At 36.9% G+C, this 17,847-nt stretch overlaps 1 protein-coding gene across 22 annotated transcripts in view; it reads left to right on the forward strand.

The window, feature by feature from the left end:
• Positions 1-17,847, forward strand: part of MTMR3 (myotubularin related protein 3) — a 143,654-nt gene that overhangs the window by 48,656 nt on the left and 77,151 nt on the right. The window contains exon 2 of one of the 22 annotated variants that reach the window (XM_082354693.1): positions 13,142-13,235. The exons of the other annotated variants lie outside the window; for them this stretch is intronic. The gene's annotated coding sequence lies outside the window, so the exon portion shown is untranslated. The remainder of the gene's footprint in view (positions 1-13,141; positions 13,236-17,847) is intronic. 22 annotated transcript variants of the gene reach the window in all.

A 17,847-nucleotide genomic window follows, 5' to 3' on the forward strand; every position in this document is an offset into this window, starting at 1 on the left:
TGGCATAGAGTTGCTTGTAGTAGTCCCTTAGGATGCTTTGTATTTCTGCTGTGTCTGTTGTAACTTCTTTTTCATTTCTAATTTTATTGATTTGAGTCCTCCCTCTTTTTCTTGATGAGTCTGGCTAATGGTTTATCAATTTTGTTTATGTTCGCAAAGAACTAGCTTTTAGTGTTATTGATCTTTGCCATTGTTTTCTCTGTTTCTGTTTCCTTTATTTCTGCTCTGACCTTTATGATTTCTTTCCTTCTACTAACTTTGGGTTTTGTTTGTTCTTCTTTCTCTGGTTCCTGTAGGTGTAAGATTAGATTATTTGATATTTTTCTTGTTTCTTGAGGTAGGCTTGTATTGCTATAAGCTTCCCTCTTAAAACTGCTTTTGCTGCATCCCATAGGTTTTGATCATTGTGTTTTCATTGTAATTTGTCTCTAGGTATTTTTTGATTTCCTCTTTGATTTCTTCAGTGATCTCTTGGTTATTTAGAAACGTATTGTTTACCCTCTATGTGTTTGTGTTTTTTACGTTTTTTCCCCTGTAATTTCTAATCTCATAGCACTGTGGTCAGAAAAGATGCTTGATATGATTTCAGTTTTCTTAAATTTACCAAGGCTTGATTTGTGACCCAAGATGTGATCTATCCTGGAGAATGTTCCAAGCGCCCTTGAGAAGAAAGTGTAATCTGCTGTTTTTGGATGGAATGTCCTATAAATATCAATTAAATCTCTCTGGTCTGTTGTGTCATTTAAAGCTTGTGTTTCCTTATTCCCTTTGTGTCTGGATGATCTGTCCGTTGGTGTAGGTGAGGTGTTAAAGTCCCCCACTATTATTGTGTTACTGTCGATTTCTTCTTTTATAGCTGTTAGTAGTTGCCTTATGTATTGAGGTGCTCCTATGTTGGGTGCATATATATTTGTAATTGTGATATCTTCTTCTTGGATTGATCCCTTGATCATTATGTAGTGTCCTTCCTTGTTTCTTGTAACATTCTTTATTTTAAAGTCTATTTTATCTGATATGAGTATAGCTACTCCAGCTTTCTTTTGATTTCCATTTGCATGGAATATCTTTTTCCATCCCCTCCCTTTCAGTCTGTATGTGTCCCTAGGTCTGAAGTGGGTCTCTTGTAGACAGTATATATATGGGCCTTGTTTTTGTATCCATTCAGTGAGCCTGTGTCTTTTGGTTGGAGCATTTAATCCATTCATGTTTAAGGTAATTATTGATATGTATGCTCCTATTACCATTTTCTTAATTGTTACGGGTTTGTTTTTGTAGGTCCTTTTCTTTTCTTGTGTTTCCCACTTAGAGAAGTTCCTTTAGCATTTGTTGTAGAGCTGGTTTGGTGGTGCTGAATTCTCTTAGCTTTTGCTTGTCTGTAAAGCTTTTGATTTCTCCATCAAATCTGAATGAGATCCTTGCTGGGTAGAGTAGTCTTGGTTGTAGGTTCTTCCGTTTCATCACTTTAAGTATATCATGCCACTCTCTTCTGGCTTGTAGAATTTCTGCTGAGAAGTCAGCTGTTAACCTTATGGGAGTTCCCTTGTATGTTATTTGTTGTTTTTCCCTTGTTGCTTTCAATAATTCTTTTTGTCTTTAATTTTTGTCAATTTGATTACTATGTGTCTCGGCGTGTTTCTCCTTGGGTTTATCCTGCTTGGGACTCTCTGTGCTTCCTGGACTTGGGTGGCTATTTCCTTTCCCATGTTAGGGAAGTTTTCGACTATAATCTCTTCAAGTATTTTCCTGCATCCTTTCTCTCTTTTCTCCTTCTGGGACCCGTATAATGTGAATGTTGTTGCGTTTAATGTTGTCCCAGAGGTCTGTTAGGCTGTCTTCATTTCTTTTCATTCTTTTTTCTTTATTCTGTTCCACGGCAGTGAGTTCCACCATTCTGTCTTCCAGGTCACTTATCCATTCTTCTGCCTCAGTTATCTGCTATTGATTCCTTCTAGTGTATTTTTCATTTCAGTTATTGTATTGTTCATCTCTGTTTGTTCTTTAATTTTTCTAGGTGTTCTTTAATTCTTCCTGGTCTTTGTTAAATATTTCTTGCATCTTCTCAATCTTTGCCTCCATTCTTTTTCCAGGGTCCTGGATCATCTTCACTATCATTATTCTGAATTCTTTTTCTGAAAGGTTGCCTATCTCCATTTAGTTGTTTTTCTGGGGTTTTATCTTGTTCCTTCATCTGGTACATAGCCCTCTGCCTTTTCATCTTGTTTATCTTTCTGTGAATGTGGTTTTTGTTCCACAGGCTGCAGGGTTGTAGTTCTTCTTCGATCATGTCAAGAACTTGATCTCCTTGGAGACAAGTTTACTTCATGGAAATTTTAGTACCTTAGAGGGACCTCGGACTTTACCCAAAACACTAGTCACCTGTAAATGTATGCTTTTTGGTTATAGGGGAGATCAGGAGTTCATATGCATACCCTCAGAAAGAGAGAGTCTGGTGACATTGGGAGGGTGATGCATATGATCTCATTGTACAACCTTTTTTTTTTTTTTTTTTTAACAACAGCAGTATTTATTATTTATGTTTATTTATTTTTGGCTGTGTTGGGTCTTCGTTTCTGTGCGAGGGCTTTCTCTAGTTGTGGCAAGCGGGGGCCACTCTTCATCGCGGTGCGCGGGCCTCTCACTGTTGCGGCCTCTCCCGTTGCGGAGCACAGGCTCCAGACGCGCAGGCTCAGTAGTTGTGGCTCACGGGCCCAGTTGCTCCGCGGCATGTGGGATCTTCCCAGACCAGGGCTCGAACCCATGTCCCATGCATTAGCAGGCAGATTCTCAACCACTGCGCCACCAGGGAAGCCCTGTACAACCTTTTTTAAAGACAGTATACTACTTTTGGGTGAGGGTTAGAGCCTCTGCTTTAGGATACTATTTTAGGATTTTTTTTAAAGTTAAAGTAGAATTTATTTAGTGAAATACACAGATGGAAATGTGCGGTTTAAGTATTTACAGCTGTGGAGCCACTGCCTCAATCGTGATATAGAACTTATACATCCCATTAGAAAGTTTCCTCTTGCCCCTTTCTGGTTATTTCCCTGTCTCCTTCTGCCCAAACTACTGTTCTTGTTTCTGTCTCTACAGATTAGTTTTATCTGTATTTGAACTTCATTTAAATGGAATCGTGTAGTATTCTTTTGTAACTTGCTGCTTTGAGTCAACATAATACTTTTGTGATTCCTCCATGTTGCTGCGAATATCAGTAGTTCATTTATTGCTGAGTAGTATTCCATTGTAGAAATACACTACAGTTTATCTGATGACCTGTTACTGAACATTATGAGTTCTTTCCAGTTTGGGGCTATTATGAGTACAGTTGCTGTGAATATCTGTGTCCAAGTCTTTTTGGGATCATGTGTTTTCCCTTCTCTTGGGTTAATACCAAGGAGTGAAATTGTTGGGCCATAGGATAGATGTATGTTTAACTTAATAAGCAACTGCCAAACTGTCCTCCAAAGTGGTAATGCCAGTTTACATTTCCATGAGCCATGTATGAGTTCCATTTACTCAACATCTTAGCCAGCATTTGTTCTTGTCAGTCTCTTTAATTACTTACTGGGTGTGAAAGGTTATCTTATTGTGGTGTTTTCACTTGCCTTTTGCTGATGACTGACAATGCACATTTTTTAATGTGTTTATTGGCCATTTATATATCTTTTGTGGGATTTCTATTAAAATATTTAGGCCATTGAAATTTTTTTGTTATTGGTTTGTCTTTTTTTGAACACTTCTTGTATTGAAATACGACAGTTAAAGTGCATGAGATGTAATTGTACAGTGTAATGAGTGATTATAAAGTGAACACTCATGTCACTACTATCCAGGTTAAGAAATAGAATACCAGCACCCCAAAAGCCTGTCCAGGTCTCTGTTCCTTCTAATGCTTATCCCTTTCCTTCCTTCTTAGAAATAACTAACCACTGTCCTGGCCTTTATGGTAATCACTGTATGGCTTTTATTTGTATTGTTACCCATGTATACATTCGTAAACAATAGTTTTGCTTGTCTTTGAATGGAATCATACTGTACACATTTTCTGTCTTGCTTCTCTTGCACATTCCTGTGTGTTGTGTGTTGATCTAGTTCATTTTTATTGCTGGTATATTGTATGGATATGCTACAAACTATCCATTTTATTGTTGCTGGACAAGTGGGTTGTTTCTAGGTTTGGACTACTATGAACAATGCTGCTGTGAATATTCTTAAACATTTCTTGTGGTGCAGTATCTGCATTCTAGGGTTTATACCTAGGAGCACAATTTCCAGGCCACAGGGTATGCATATCTTCGACTTGAATGCCATGTTGTTTTCTAAGTGGTTTATCAATTCATATTTCCATTAGTAATGAATGAGAGTTCTTGTTCCATATCCTCATTAACACTTGATATTGTCAGCGTTTTCAGTTTTCAAAACCTGGGAGGTGTTTAGTAGTATCTTGTGACTCTAATTTGAATTTCCCTGATGATTGTTTTTGAGCATCTTTGCCTATGTTTTTTGTCCATTTGGATTTCTTCTGCAATTGCTTATTCAAGTCTTTCACCCATTTTTCTAGTGGATTATTTGTCTTATTTAAAAAAATACTAATTTATAGTTCTTTGTATATTCTGGATACCTAGTTGGTTAAGTTTGGGCAAATGCTTTTGTCCATTTATTTATCTTTGTTTTCACTGTCTTTATGATCTAATAGAAATTCTTAACTTTAATGTAGTCAAATTTAGTTTTTTTGCTGTATGGTTACTTTTTATGTCTTATTTTAAAAGTCTTTCCATACCTAGAGATCATGAAAATATTTTCTTAAACATTTTTAAAAAAAATTTATTTATTTATTTATTTATTTGTGGCTGTGTTGGGTCTTTGTTTCTGTGCGAGGGCTTTCTCTAGTTGTGGCAAGCGGGGGCCACTCTTCATCGCGGTGCGCGGGCCTCTCACTGTCACGGCCTCTCTTGTTGCAGAGCACAGGCTCCAGACGCGCAGGCTCAGTAATTGTGGCTCACGGGCCCAGCTGCTCCATGGCATGTGGGATCTTCCCAGACCAGGGCTCGAACCCGTGTCCCCTGCATTGGCAGGCAGACTCTCAACCACTGCGCCACCAGGGAAGCCCCTTAAACATTTTTTGAAAGCTTTATACTTTTGCCTTTCACAGTTATATCAGTAACTCACTTGATGTTGCTTATAGTGTATGAAATAGGGGCCAGTTTCATTTTTTTCCATGTGGATGTCAGTCGTCCCAGCATACTTTATTGAAAGGCCAGTCCTTCCCCTACTGTTCTATATTATCTCTTTTCATAAATCAGGTGTCCATTATATATAGATGTGTTTCTTGGCTGCCTCTTCTGTTCCATTGGTCTCTCCCTGTGACAGTGCCACACCATCTTTAGCTAGTATGGTCTAATCTTCATATTTGTCTTACTGAATCTTCACATCTTGATTCCTCTCCCCCTTTGAAGGGCATTTTAGCTATTCTTGAACTTTCGTGATTTTAGAATCATTTTATCATCTCCTTCATAAGAAAAGAAAAGAAAAACACCTGCTAATAATTTGATTGGGATTGTATTGGATTATCAGTTCAAATTGAGAGAACTGATAATTTACAGACTTTGTAATTTATTTTGGTGGTCTTTACTGTCTTTTGGTACCTCCTCATAATCCATCTTCATTGAATTTAGTCCTGGGTGCTTGATAGTTTTTGATGCTGTTATACATACATTGTCTCTTTTCTCTAATTTTCCCCCTCATTTTATATATTAATTTTTCTAACCTACAGTCTTGCTAAATCTTTGTAATCCTTTGCTTTTATATATTTCTATGTCATGTTATTAGGTTTATATAATACAGAATCATTGTTTCCCTAATTTGAACGTTTGTTTTATCATTATGAAAGGTTCTATTTCTAGTAATGCTTCTTGCCTTAAAGTCCTTTTTTTTTTGTATAAGTATAGCCAAACCAGTTTTTCCTTTGTTAATACTTGCTTGACATGTTTCTTCATAATCTGTTCTCCAATTTTTTTGTTTCCTTAAATTTTCAGTTGTGTGTTTCTAACAGTGTGTAGTTGGATTTTTTGTTTGTTTGGCCGAGCCGAGTGGCTTGAGGGATCTTAGTTCCCCAACCAGGGATTGAACCCAGGCCACCACAGCGAAAGTGCTGAGTCCTAACCACTGGACCACCAGGGAATTCCCTTGTAGTTGGATTTTTAAATTTGGGGGCTGCTGGGACAGTACAGCTCAGTCTGTCTTCAGTTTTAGCAAGTTACTCTGGGGAAACAAGATGGTAGATTGTTTTCTTTAGGTGGTGGTAGTAAAGTGATGTTCATTGAGGAGCAAGTTCATTGTTAGGATTTTTAGCTAGTGTGACAAAGGCAGAATACTCCATTAGTAGTAGAACTGTTGAATGTTAGTCAGCTGATTAGTTATTTTTCTTTCTGATAAAAGTTTATTTGCAGTAGGTCTATATAAATGCTTTATTACAGAACATAAAAATTAGCTGTAATTGCCATTTTTAATTGGTATAGTTCTGATTTAAGCTTTTCTCACTTTTGAAATGTTTACTTTTATCTCAGTTACAATGAATGAAGTGTAAATTGTCCTCATTGCTGAAATCACTGCTGTCTTTGATTTATATTAAAAGCAGATCTCACCTTAAATTAAATATAAGCTCTACATTAATTTATTTCTGGAAGTGAGTTAATTATTATTTAAGAAAATATTTGACTTTTAATATTCATAAATTGAATGTTTTACTTATTCTTTAAAGCTGTAATTTGAGTATAATAGAGTTTGAGTACTTAGAAATTTTCTAATTTCTAATGTTAGTGTGAAAGAAAAAACATGGTATGGTTTATATTATCATGTTGTGAAAAATTAATTCAAATGAGTATTTTTGTCAAGAAATCTATAAAACTTTAAATTTTAGTATGCAGTATCTAATAGTATCCTTTGTTCAGTTGGTACAAGAAACAGTAAACAGAATGATTTATATTTGAGTTACAGTAATGCCCTAACTGTGTAAAAAAACAAACAAACAAAAAAAACAACTCTGATATACATTATTCGATTACGATTTTACTAAGGAAATAAGGCCGAATGTTTGAATCACGTGATTTTGTTGCTGAGGACTTTGGGTTGCTGGTGATAGAAACTGAATTAGAGCTTAAATAAACAACAAGAGAAGGGGTGGCTTTACTGGCGGAACACTGGAGCGGCTCACATAATTGAAGAACTGTGGCAGGCAGCTTGGGGACTTTGAGGACTGGAAGTGGGGGTAGAGTGTCTCAAGTATTCTAGCTTTGCATCTCTCTGGGCATTGGTGTGGGATCCTCTCAGGTTTCTCCTGGTTCATAGCTGCACAGTCCAAAGTCTCTTCTTAGTGTCTCAGTAATATTTTCCATGGTGCCCATAGGCCAAAAAAATAACAGTTCCATTTATAAAGTGGTTAGGGCCAAACATCCTAAGTATTTATTTCCTAACAATTTAGTTATTTGAAAAATTGATACATGCAATTTGAAAGAGAACGTTTTAATTTCCATATATATGCATGTTGGATACTGCACAGATTCTCAAGCCTTAGAATCAGATCAGACATTACACCTCTGTTTCCTGTTCCACACTGATTGTTACATGCTGCTTGCTTTTTATCATAGCAACTGCTAAAACTCCTGCTTCTTAAAGAAATGTCACTGAAAGGAATGTTTTGTGAGTTAATGTTGAAATTATGAATGACCTCAGATAGTCGTTTGTGTGGTCCACTAGATGTCAGTTATTGTCGTTTCCTTTAAAAACTAAAAATAGTCCTGTAGGGCCCCTGTGAACTTACTGTGGTAGGCCCAGGGTGACTCGGTGCACAGTGAGGGGACTGAGTCTAGTAGAAGAGAAAGATTCTAATTGGTTCCCCCTTGGTTCATGTGGTTGAGGGAATAGGCTATGACTTGGTTAACCTGGGTTACTCAACCAATTCCTGTGCTTAGAAGGGCATAATATTCCATTGTATGGGTATATCAGTTTACCTATTTCCAGTTGTTTAAAAATTGTAAACAGGGTGTAAATTAACATCTTGTATATCTGTGACTATTTCTATAGCATATAGATTCTATTAAGTCTCACCTAACACTTAACACTTGAAAAAAGTTTTATGGATTTGAAAACATGATTATTTGTGCTTTAAAATTATCTGGGTAATTGAGGATCAGAGACCTAAACCTAAGAGCTAAAACTATAACACTCTTAGAAGAAAATGTAGGGGAAAAATTTCATGACGTTGCATTTGGCACTGATTTATTGGATATGACATCAAAAACACAGGCAATAAAAGAAAGAAATCGAATACACCATCAAGAGAGTGAAAGGCAACCCAGAGAATGACAAAATATTTGCGAGTCATGTCTGATAAAGGATTAATATCTAGAATATATAAAGAACCACAATGCAACACCAAAAAACAACCCAACTAAAAATGGGCAAAGGACTTGAATAGACATTTCTTCAAACAAGTTATACAGATGGCCAGTAAGCACGTGAAAAGAGGATCAGTATCACTGATCATTAGGGAAATGCAAATCAAAACCACGGGATACCACTTCACACCCATTAGGATGGCTATTGTCAAAAAGAGGAACAGTGTTGATGAGGATATGGAGAAATTAGAATCCTGGTATATTGCTGATAGGAATGTAAAATGGTACAGCTGCTGTGGAAAACAATGTGGTGGTTCCTTAAAAAATTAAACATAGAATTACCATGTGATCCAACAATTCCATTCCTTAGGTATCTAGCCAAAAGAAGTGAAATCAGGGACTCTTAACAGATTTGTACATCATTGTTCATAGCAGCACTATTCACAGTAGCCAAAAGGTAGCAACAACCTAAATGTCCATCAATGGATGAATGTATAAACAAAATGTGGTACGTACAGTCATCCCTCGGTATCCATGGGGGATTGGTTCCAGGACCCTGTGGTGAATACAAAAATCCAAGGATGCTGAAGTCCCTTGTATAAAATGGCATGGTATTTGTATATAACATACACACATCCTCTGGTATGGTTTAAATTGCCTCGCGATTACTTGTAACACCTAATATATATAATGTAAATGCTATGTAAATACAATGTAAATGTTGTATAAATAGTTGCTGACAGGCGCAAATTTTTTTGCTTTCTGGAACTTCCTGGATTTTTTCCCACCTGAATATTTTTGATCTGCAGTTTGTTGAATCTGCTGATGGGGAACTTGAGGATATGTAGGACCTACTGTACATACAATGAAGTATATTTGGCCTTAAAAAGGAAGTTTGGGATGATGAAAAAGTTCTGGAAATGGATAGTGGTGGTGATTGCACAACAGTGTGATATACTTAAGGCCATTGGATTGTACACTTAAAATGGTTAAAATTGTAAATATTATATGTATCTTACCACAGTAAAAAAAAAACCCTGAAAAAACCACCTTAGATTTGTACTTTGTTATATTTCAACTATACCTTAATAAAGCTAAACAAAATCTTGGAATAATCTAAAAAATTTGTGAAGACTTTAAAGATGATGAAATAATAAACTGCATAGTTTTGAAAGACAATTTGTTCTACAAAGTAATATTCTTATGGAGGCAGGTCTGTGGAACAGAGGCAAGCAACTGATATATTTTAACTTTAAAAAAAAATTTATTAATTTATTTTTGGCTGCGTTGGGTCTTCGTTGCTCTGCGCACGGGCTTTCTCTAGTTGCAGCGATTGGGGGCTACTCTTTGTTGCGGTGCACGGGCTTCTCATTGTGGTGGCTTTTCTTTGTTGTGGAGCACGGGCTCTAGGCATGCGGGCTTCAGTAGCTGTGGCTCACGGGCTCAGTAGTTGTGGCTCGCAGGCTCTAGAGCGCAGGCTCAATAGTTGTGGTGCACAGGCTTAGTTGCTCCGTGGCATGTGGGATCTTCCTGGACCGGGGCTCAAACCCGTGTCCTCTGCATTGGCAGGCAGATTCTTAACCACTGTGCCACCAGGGAAGTCCCGATATATTTTAACTTTAGGAAAACTTTTAATTATCCCTGGTGGCACCTTCATCCATATGGGATGAAAATATGTCTTATTGCTAAATGGTGCAAACAGATTTGGAGGGTCATATTTTAGAGGGTCATATTTATTGTTACTGGTGGTTTGCTGTCAGAAAAGAGAGAGAACAAATTTCTTTTTTTATAACGGGGTTAGGATTGGGCTCTCTACTTATCATATAGGGTTCTTACTAGTGATAGAGATGAAATGGAGAGTATGCTTATTAAGTTCACAGATGACTTGTAAGCTCCTTGGAGGATAGAATTAGAGTTCAGAATTATCTTGACAAGTGAGAAGATGTTGTAAAGAGTAAAGATTTTAAGCAACATGTGTCAAATAGTATACTTGAGACAGTGGATAATAAAACACTGATGAAAATCTCTAGTTTTGTGGGAGAATGAAACTGAATAAAACCTATACTGTTCTTTGAAAAATATAGTTGAACATGTAGTAAATATGTAAGAAATAAACATGCTCAGTATTACAGGGGTTCCTTACTTGGATACTCTTTATGAGCAGTAAAGTTAGCATCAAGTTTTACTGTATTAGCGAACTTATTTAATGGAGAGGCAGTGTGGTATAGATACTTATAATGTAAACTGTTTAGCCAGAATGCCTAGGTTTGAATTCTGGCTTCTCCACTTAGCTGGTATAAGTTTAGGAAGTTACTTGTTTGTATATCTGTTTTTTCAACTGTAAATGGTAACAATAATGGTTACTACTTTATAAAATTATTGTGGGGTTAATTGAGTTAGTATACATAATACTTTTAAAACAGTGCCTGACAGAGGGAAATGCTCAGTAAAAGTTAACTGCTAATAAAACAAGCTTGACAGCTGGCCACAGTTGACTCATTAATAGGAGATTATACTTGTTTCGTTTGACTGTTTTCTCTCCCTGTTCTTGCTGTTACTTAAAAAATTATTAAAAATAATTTGGACTTGTTCTTCCTACGCAGCATGCCAAATAGTATTTCCATATTTTTTTATGCTGTAGAGTCAGCTATTCACGTGGATGCAGTACTATTCAGGTTCTTTGCCAATTATCAAAAAGCATTAAATGTATATGACTGAAAAATTATCTTGGCTTCAAATTGGAAGAAACTGCTTTATTTCACCTTTGTCAATTCAAGAAAGGTTGAGAAAAGGAAAGAGGAGGAGTCCAGATTTGGGGGTAGAAGCAAAATTATTACACAGAGAATGGGACATAAAAAGGATGCTTTAGAAGCGGCTTGATCAAGGATTCCTACTTTCATATGATGGCCTCAAAGAGATCAAAGAGGATTAAGACCACCTCTTTCTTGCTGTCACTTTTGTGTTCCATATCTTTGTTTTGAAGTAGTATTTCTAGCTTGACAGAAATGACCCTCATTTTACACAAAAGCAGCATTCTGTTAATAGCAGTTCAGGACTGATATTACAGTTGTTATCAAGTTCCTGTTTGCTTCAAGAAGTTTTTACATGTTAGTGAAACTATAGTTACAGTTTTCTGGTCACATATTATCTATTTTTAGTGTAATAACTGGAACGTGAAAGTAGAAAGCACTCCAGTTTTCCCATGATTGTAATGAGAATTATCACCTATAGTTATCTTTAATTGCTTATGAGAAAAACTTTCATGGTGTCTCAAAACTCTTAAGCTTGGGTACATATCTGAAGAAAATGAAGACATTAATTCAAAAAGATATATGCACCCCAGTGTTCATAACAGCATTATTTACCATAGCCAAGATACGGAAGCAACCTAAGCACCCATCAACAGATGAATGGATAAAGATGATGTATATATACACAATGGAATACTACTCAGCCATATAAAAGAATGAAATCTTGCCATTTGCAGCAACATGGATAGACTTGGAGGGTATTGTTCTTAGTGAAATGTCAGACAAATACTGTATGATGTCATTTATATGTGGAATCTAAAAAATAAAACATACTAGTGAATATAACAAAAAAGAAACAGACTCACAGATACAGAGAACAAACTAGCGGTTACCAGTGGGGAGAGGGGCAAGTTAGGGGTAGGGGACGAAGAGGGAGAAACTACTAAGCATAAAATAAATAAGATACAAGGATATATTTTACAAGACAGGGAATATAGCCAATATTTTATAATTATAAATGGAGTATAACCTTTAAAAATTGTGAATCACTATGTTGTACATCTGAAACTTACATAATATTATAAATTATACCTCAAAAAAACCTCTTAAGAGAAATTTAATTGATCAAAACATTTTGAGTACCTCTTGAGGGAACTTGCCTCTGTGTGTTTGAGAGAGAGAGAGAGGAAAAAAAGGGAGAAGGAGGAGGGTGAGAGAGTTGGGGGAGGGAGAGAAGTAGACCTAGGTAAAAGAGAATAAATGTTAAATCATGTGTACTTGCAAAAATGCAGTGAAAGTTTAGTGGTTTGGAATACTAGAGGCGCTCTAGGGATCTGGTTGATGGAGAAAGGGCCAGTCTGGGTATAGGAAATAACATAAGCAATGGCAAGGAATTTGGAATGGACACAGAATGTCCTAGAGGGAAGAATAAGATTTTCATGTGGGGGAGACCTTGTCATTAAGAAGGAAGGTCCTCATTTTGGGGAGGTCTTGTTGAGAGGTATGTTTAGATCTTGACAAGTACTATGATAGTATCCTGACAATTGAGAATGTGTAGAGAATAATGGTTAACATTGCTTGGCTCAGTCAGTTAAGTGATTTCTTCTTGGTTAGCCTCAAATGCCTACGACTAAAATTTTTGCTTCAGCAAAATCACATTACTTTTTTTATTTTGGACTTTGAAAGTTTTTAATGAATAATGGAAACTTATACATCTTTCAGTCCCAAGGGTTTATTCTGTATGAAGAAAGGCAGGTAGAAATGTTGGATTTATGGTAAGAACTAGAATATAGAGGTTTTAAATGGGAATGGGTGTGCTTGAAACATTTATTCAGTGGGTAGGTAATAGGAGGCTCTGGTTAATTTCTTGTATTGACCTAAATTATGCTTGTTTTTTAAATCTAGGGAACAGTTATTGAGCATGTTTCTTGTCCTCATCAGAATTAGTATTCATTGAACATTGATTATAAAACTATTAATGTTATCTCCATTTTACAGATGAGAAGACTGTATCACTTTGGGAAGTTCACTCAGTTGGGAGCCAGAAATCACATCCAAAACAGTCTGATTGCAGAACCTGTGCTCTTACCTAGTAAGCTATATTGTAATGCCTCTTGTTAAGCGGTAGTGGTAAGGCCCTTGGGTTCAGATGTTGAGTGTTGAGTGGGAAAATGACCTATCTAGATAATCACGGTCTAGACAGAAATGTAAATAATTATAATGACATGTAGTAAGTGTTATAAAATAGAGCTGTATTGAAACTGCACAGTGAACTCTGAAGGGAAAGTTTTCATGGTGAAATTAATGTTTTCAAGCCAAGTATTGAAGGATATGTTGGATTTATCCAAATGGATTAGGCGGTATGAGTAAATCAGGCAGAGGTAGTAGCAGTGACAAAAGCTCATGCATGAGAAATTTTAAAGAAGCCTCAAGTCGTTCATTCTGGACATGTACGCCACAGGGCATATCTTTTTTGAGCAGGGATGTTTTATGGAAATGTCTGTTGACAGGATCGACATGCCAGGTGATGTTCAAAGAGGAATTGACCAGAATCAGTTCTAAGTTCAGTTGTAACTGGTTATTTTGTTTCATAGGTAATAAGGTCTAAATAAATTTAATTCAGCAAATGTTTGAGAACCGGTTTGCTAGACCAGTGGTGGTGGCCCTGGTGGCATGGAATGGAAAGATGGAAATTGAGCATTTCAAAGAGAGCAGTGGGAGATGGTGTCAGATTTTGTTATTGGAAAGTGTCAGATGGTTTCCAGTCTTGAAGACCTAGGCTGACCAAGATTCCCAATGGAATATTAAGAAAGAAGATACGGTGGGGGAAGGGAAGGGAGGCCAGTGATGGCTTCTGTTTGGAATATGTAGAGTTGGAGGTGCTTCATTGACAGTCCAGAGGAGATCTGGTATTCTGCTGCTGTGCCAGCAATAGCAGTCAGGATTGGGGAAGCTGTGGGAGCTCTCACGTAGTAGTAGCAGAAACCTTGAGAGAGGCTATCATTTGTATGGGGGAGGACTGGATGTTGTTGTTTATGGCCCTGCTCAGGCCTGCTTTGAATGGTTTCAGACTTTTAATGAATTGGAAAAATAGGTCTTATGAAGCAAAATGAGAGAATAAAGCAGCCCAAGGAAAGACAGCAGTTTGTCTTATGAAGGATTTGTATTAGCATATAGTGCAGTATAACCCAAGCCTCTCATTAATATATTACCTACATGGTTTTTTGCAGTATCTGTATACCAAATGATAATGCATCTTAAAATCAAGTTTTTTTCTTTCTTGGTGATGTGTAAATTTAATGGTGTGCCTTGACTTCGGTAGCATCTCAGAGTCAATAGAATGCAGAATGTTTTTTCCAGTGCTCATTAGCATAAGTATAGTTTTGTTTTTTAAAGGCCTTTGTGTTACGTTTACGTCCTCTCAAATATCACCAATGGTATGTATACCGTACCACGGAAACAATTGAAAAAATACCTATATGTTTTAGAATATAGGTTTTAGGTTAGATGTTGAAGAGTAAATCAGTAGAAAATGTAAACTCTTCCCAAGGTTTTTATATTTCTTTGCATTTTAGCATATGTGTGTCCTGACTAAAAACAGAATACAGAATGTTGTCCATTCATAGGCCTGATGTTTACCAGAGAGCTTGGGTAAATGCATTATTTCTTACACCTGTTTTAGACTTCATTTTCTTTGACAAACTATTTTCATGTTGGAAAATGCAAGAAACATGAGTGGCTCAGATTGACCTTGAAAGTGTGGTACTGTTCTTAGTAGTTATGTTCACATGCTTATTGGAAACTTGAGAATTCCTGTTACTTGTCTGTGTGGATTTTTTTTTTTTTTGGCTGCACCACGCCGCATGCAGGATCTTAGTTCCTGACCAGGGATCGAACTCCTGTCCCCTGCAGTGGAAGCTTGGAGTCCTAACCACTGGACCACCAGGGAAGTCCTAGTACTTAAGTTTTTTGATGTATAAACAGTATATTTAGAATACTCAATATGTTTAGAATAGGTTGATATTAGGCTGTATGTTTGAGCAGTTTTTCATCTTGTTTTAGAGAATATTTTACCTATATTTTATTTTTATTTATGTATTTATTTTTTAAATAAATAAATTTATTTATTTATTTATTTAGCTGTGTTGGGACTTTGTTGCTGCATGTGGGCTTTTCTCTAGTTGCGGCGAGCGGGGGCTACTCTTTGTTGTGGTGCGCGGGCTTCTCATTGCGGTGGCGTCTCTTGTTGCGGAGCACGGGCTCTAGAGCGCAGGCTCAGTAGTTGTGGCGCGTGGGCTTAGTTGCTCCGCGGCAGGTGGGATCTTCCCGGACCAGGGCTCGAACCCGTGTTCCCTGAATTGGTAGGCAGATTCTTAACCACTGTGCCACCAGGGAAGTCCCTTACCTATATTTTAATGTGCTTACTATGAATATAAGTAATTTAGCCAGCATGTTTTTTAAAAAAGCTCCCGCCCCCTTCCTTTTCTGATTAATGGATTAAGCAAATTGATAGCTTAAGAATTTTTAAAATTGAAGATTTGGTTTTTGTCTTCAGTTTGAACCTATGACTTGTCTTGAGGTTTTCAGAGTGGTTAATTTAAGTGCAGTTATTTAAGGACAAAGGAGAACTCTCTTTACTTAATAAGACAGCTTTATTACTTATTAGCTTAGGACTTTTGCCCTCCTTTTCTTAAGTAAAGCATGTTCGTGAATTCTACTTTTTGACTTTAAGCTGAAAATTTTTTCTTCCTGCGTATATTTTGATGGCAGTTACATGTTTCCCTCTGTTTACATGAGATAAATATTACTAGTTTAAAAGTGTGGGTCTTTTTCTGGGGATCTGTTGAATTGTATTGGTCTTAAAAGGATTCTTAAGAAGATGGTGTTCTGGTCAAGATGATTTCTGGTCTTTTGGCTATTTAATAATTGAGGAGAATTGAGGAGGTTATTGGGTTTTTATTGGCTTGTTTTCAAAAGTATGAGTAGCTCCCTACCTAATTGCCAGAATATAAATTTTAACTAGGCCAGCAGGAAGAGTGGATTCTTTTTGTTGCACATACAGCCTCTACTATTGGAATTTTGTTTCTCTTTTCTGAATGTACCTATTGGCTAGTTGGAGTTGGACAGTTTATAATTGAGATGACAGCAGTTAAAAATTGAAATCGTTTCTTCTCTTCATTGTTAAATTTTATGCTTAAAGGATGGATTTGTATTTTCATTCAGCTTTCTGGTCCTTGTCCATTTTTTTTTTTTTAATTTTATTTATTTATTTATTTATTTATTTATGGCTGTGTTGGGTCTTCGCTTCTGTGCGAGGGCCCTCTCCAGTTGTGGCAAACGGGGGCCACTCTTCATCGCGGTGCACGGGCCTCTCACCATCGCGGCCTCTCCTGTTGCAGAGCACAGGCTCCAGACGCGCAGGCTCAGCAATTGTGGCCCACGGGCCCAGTCACTCTGCGGCACGTGGGATCTTCCCACACCAGGGCTCAAACCCGTGTCCCTTGCATTGGCAGGCAGACTCTCAACCACTGTGCCACCGGGGAAGCCCTCCTTGTCCATTTTGATGCCAGTTACTCTGCATAAAACTAAGTGGAGTGAACCAGAATTTTTCTGAAGAATCTGTTTACAGATGGGGAGAGAAACATTAACATTCCTATATATTATTAATAAACTGATAAGCAGTATGCAGATTAGCTAGGTTTGGAATACTGATAGCTATTTTTTGAGTGTAGTTTAATTCCAAATTTTTCCTAGAATTGGTGTTGAATATCCCAAGTACCTAGGCATAATAGGAAAACCATGTCATTTATACATGGGCATACTCTTGACTTCCTATGGTAAGTAGACCTTCAAACTAAGTTGCTCGTCTTTCTAGAAAAGAAACCTCTTTTCCAGCAGTGAGGGCGGAGAGTTGGTGTAAAAAGGGTGGGGTTTGGAGAGTCTGTTTTTGCCCCTCTAGGGCAGGGTGCAGAAGCAAAGCATATTAGAATAAACTGTAAATTTGCAGATTTCAAAATGACATTGGTATATTGGATTCTGCATAATTTTTTAGTTGTCTTTAACAAAAATAAGTTTTTTTGTCTTTGCTACCTCACTGATTTCTTTTTCTGAGTACATAAGAAATAGGAGCTCATAATTTAAGCCTTATTAAAAAAACCTTTTGAGAACCTATTATAAAACTGCTCATCTTCATAGGGATTGGTCATTTAAGTGTTTTGTCCAAGAAAATGCAGTTATAATTTTATTCTTTGAACAGTAGGAGGCATGGACAGAGTTTGCAGTCTTATGTTGAGATAATCGTGATATTTTAAGAGGGGCAGAAGTCATTACAGGATTATAATTAGGAAAATTTAAGTTTCCATGAAGAGGTATGCACTTTCTGATTAGGAATCTTTCTTTTTTTAAAAATAGAACATTTGACCTATGCATTGCCCATGAGAATTTTGATTTAGGACAGTGTAGGGGAGAAAGGAGGGGGAAACAAAACTACTTCTTTCCTCTTCATCAGAGGTTAACTGAGAACAAGTGGCAGGACATTAATGAGCATGCAAAAATTTGCCTTCTCTTAATTTCCCAACAGTAGACCTTGGAATTAGTCAAAGAAACAAAAGTCAGGAAACATTTTTCCAACACTGGGGCTAGTCTTTCTGATCTTTCCATAGCAGTTATAAATATTGAACTACCCCTGGCACTTAGATGAAATG

This window comes from Balaenoptera borealis, assembly GCF_965194805.1.
Source record: "Balaenoptera borealis genome assembly, chromosome: 14".
Classification (NCBI taxonomy): domain Eukaryota; kingdom Metazoa; phylum Chordata; class Mammalia; order Artiodactyla; family Balaenopteridae; genus Balaenoptera; species Balaenoptera borealis.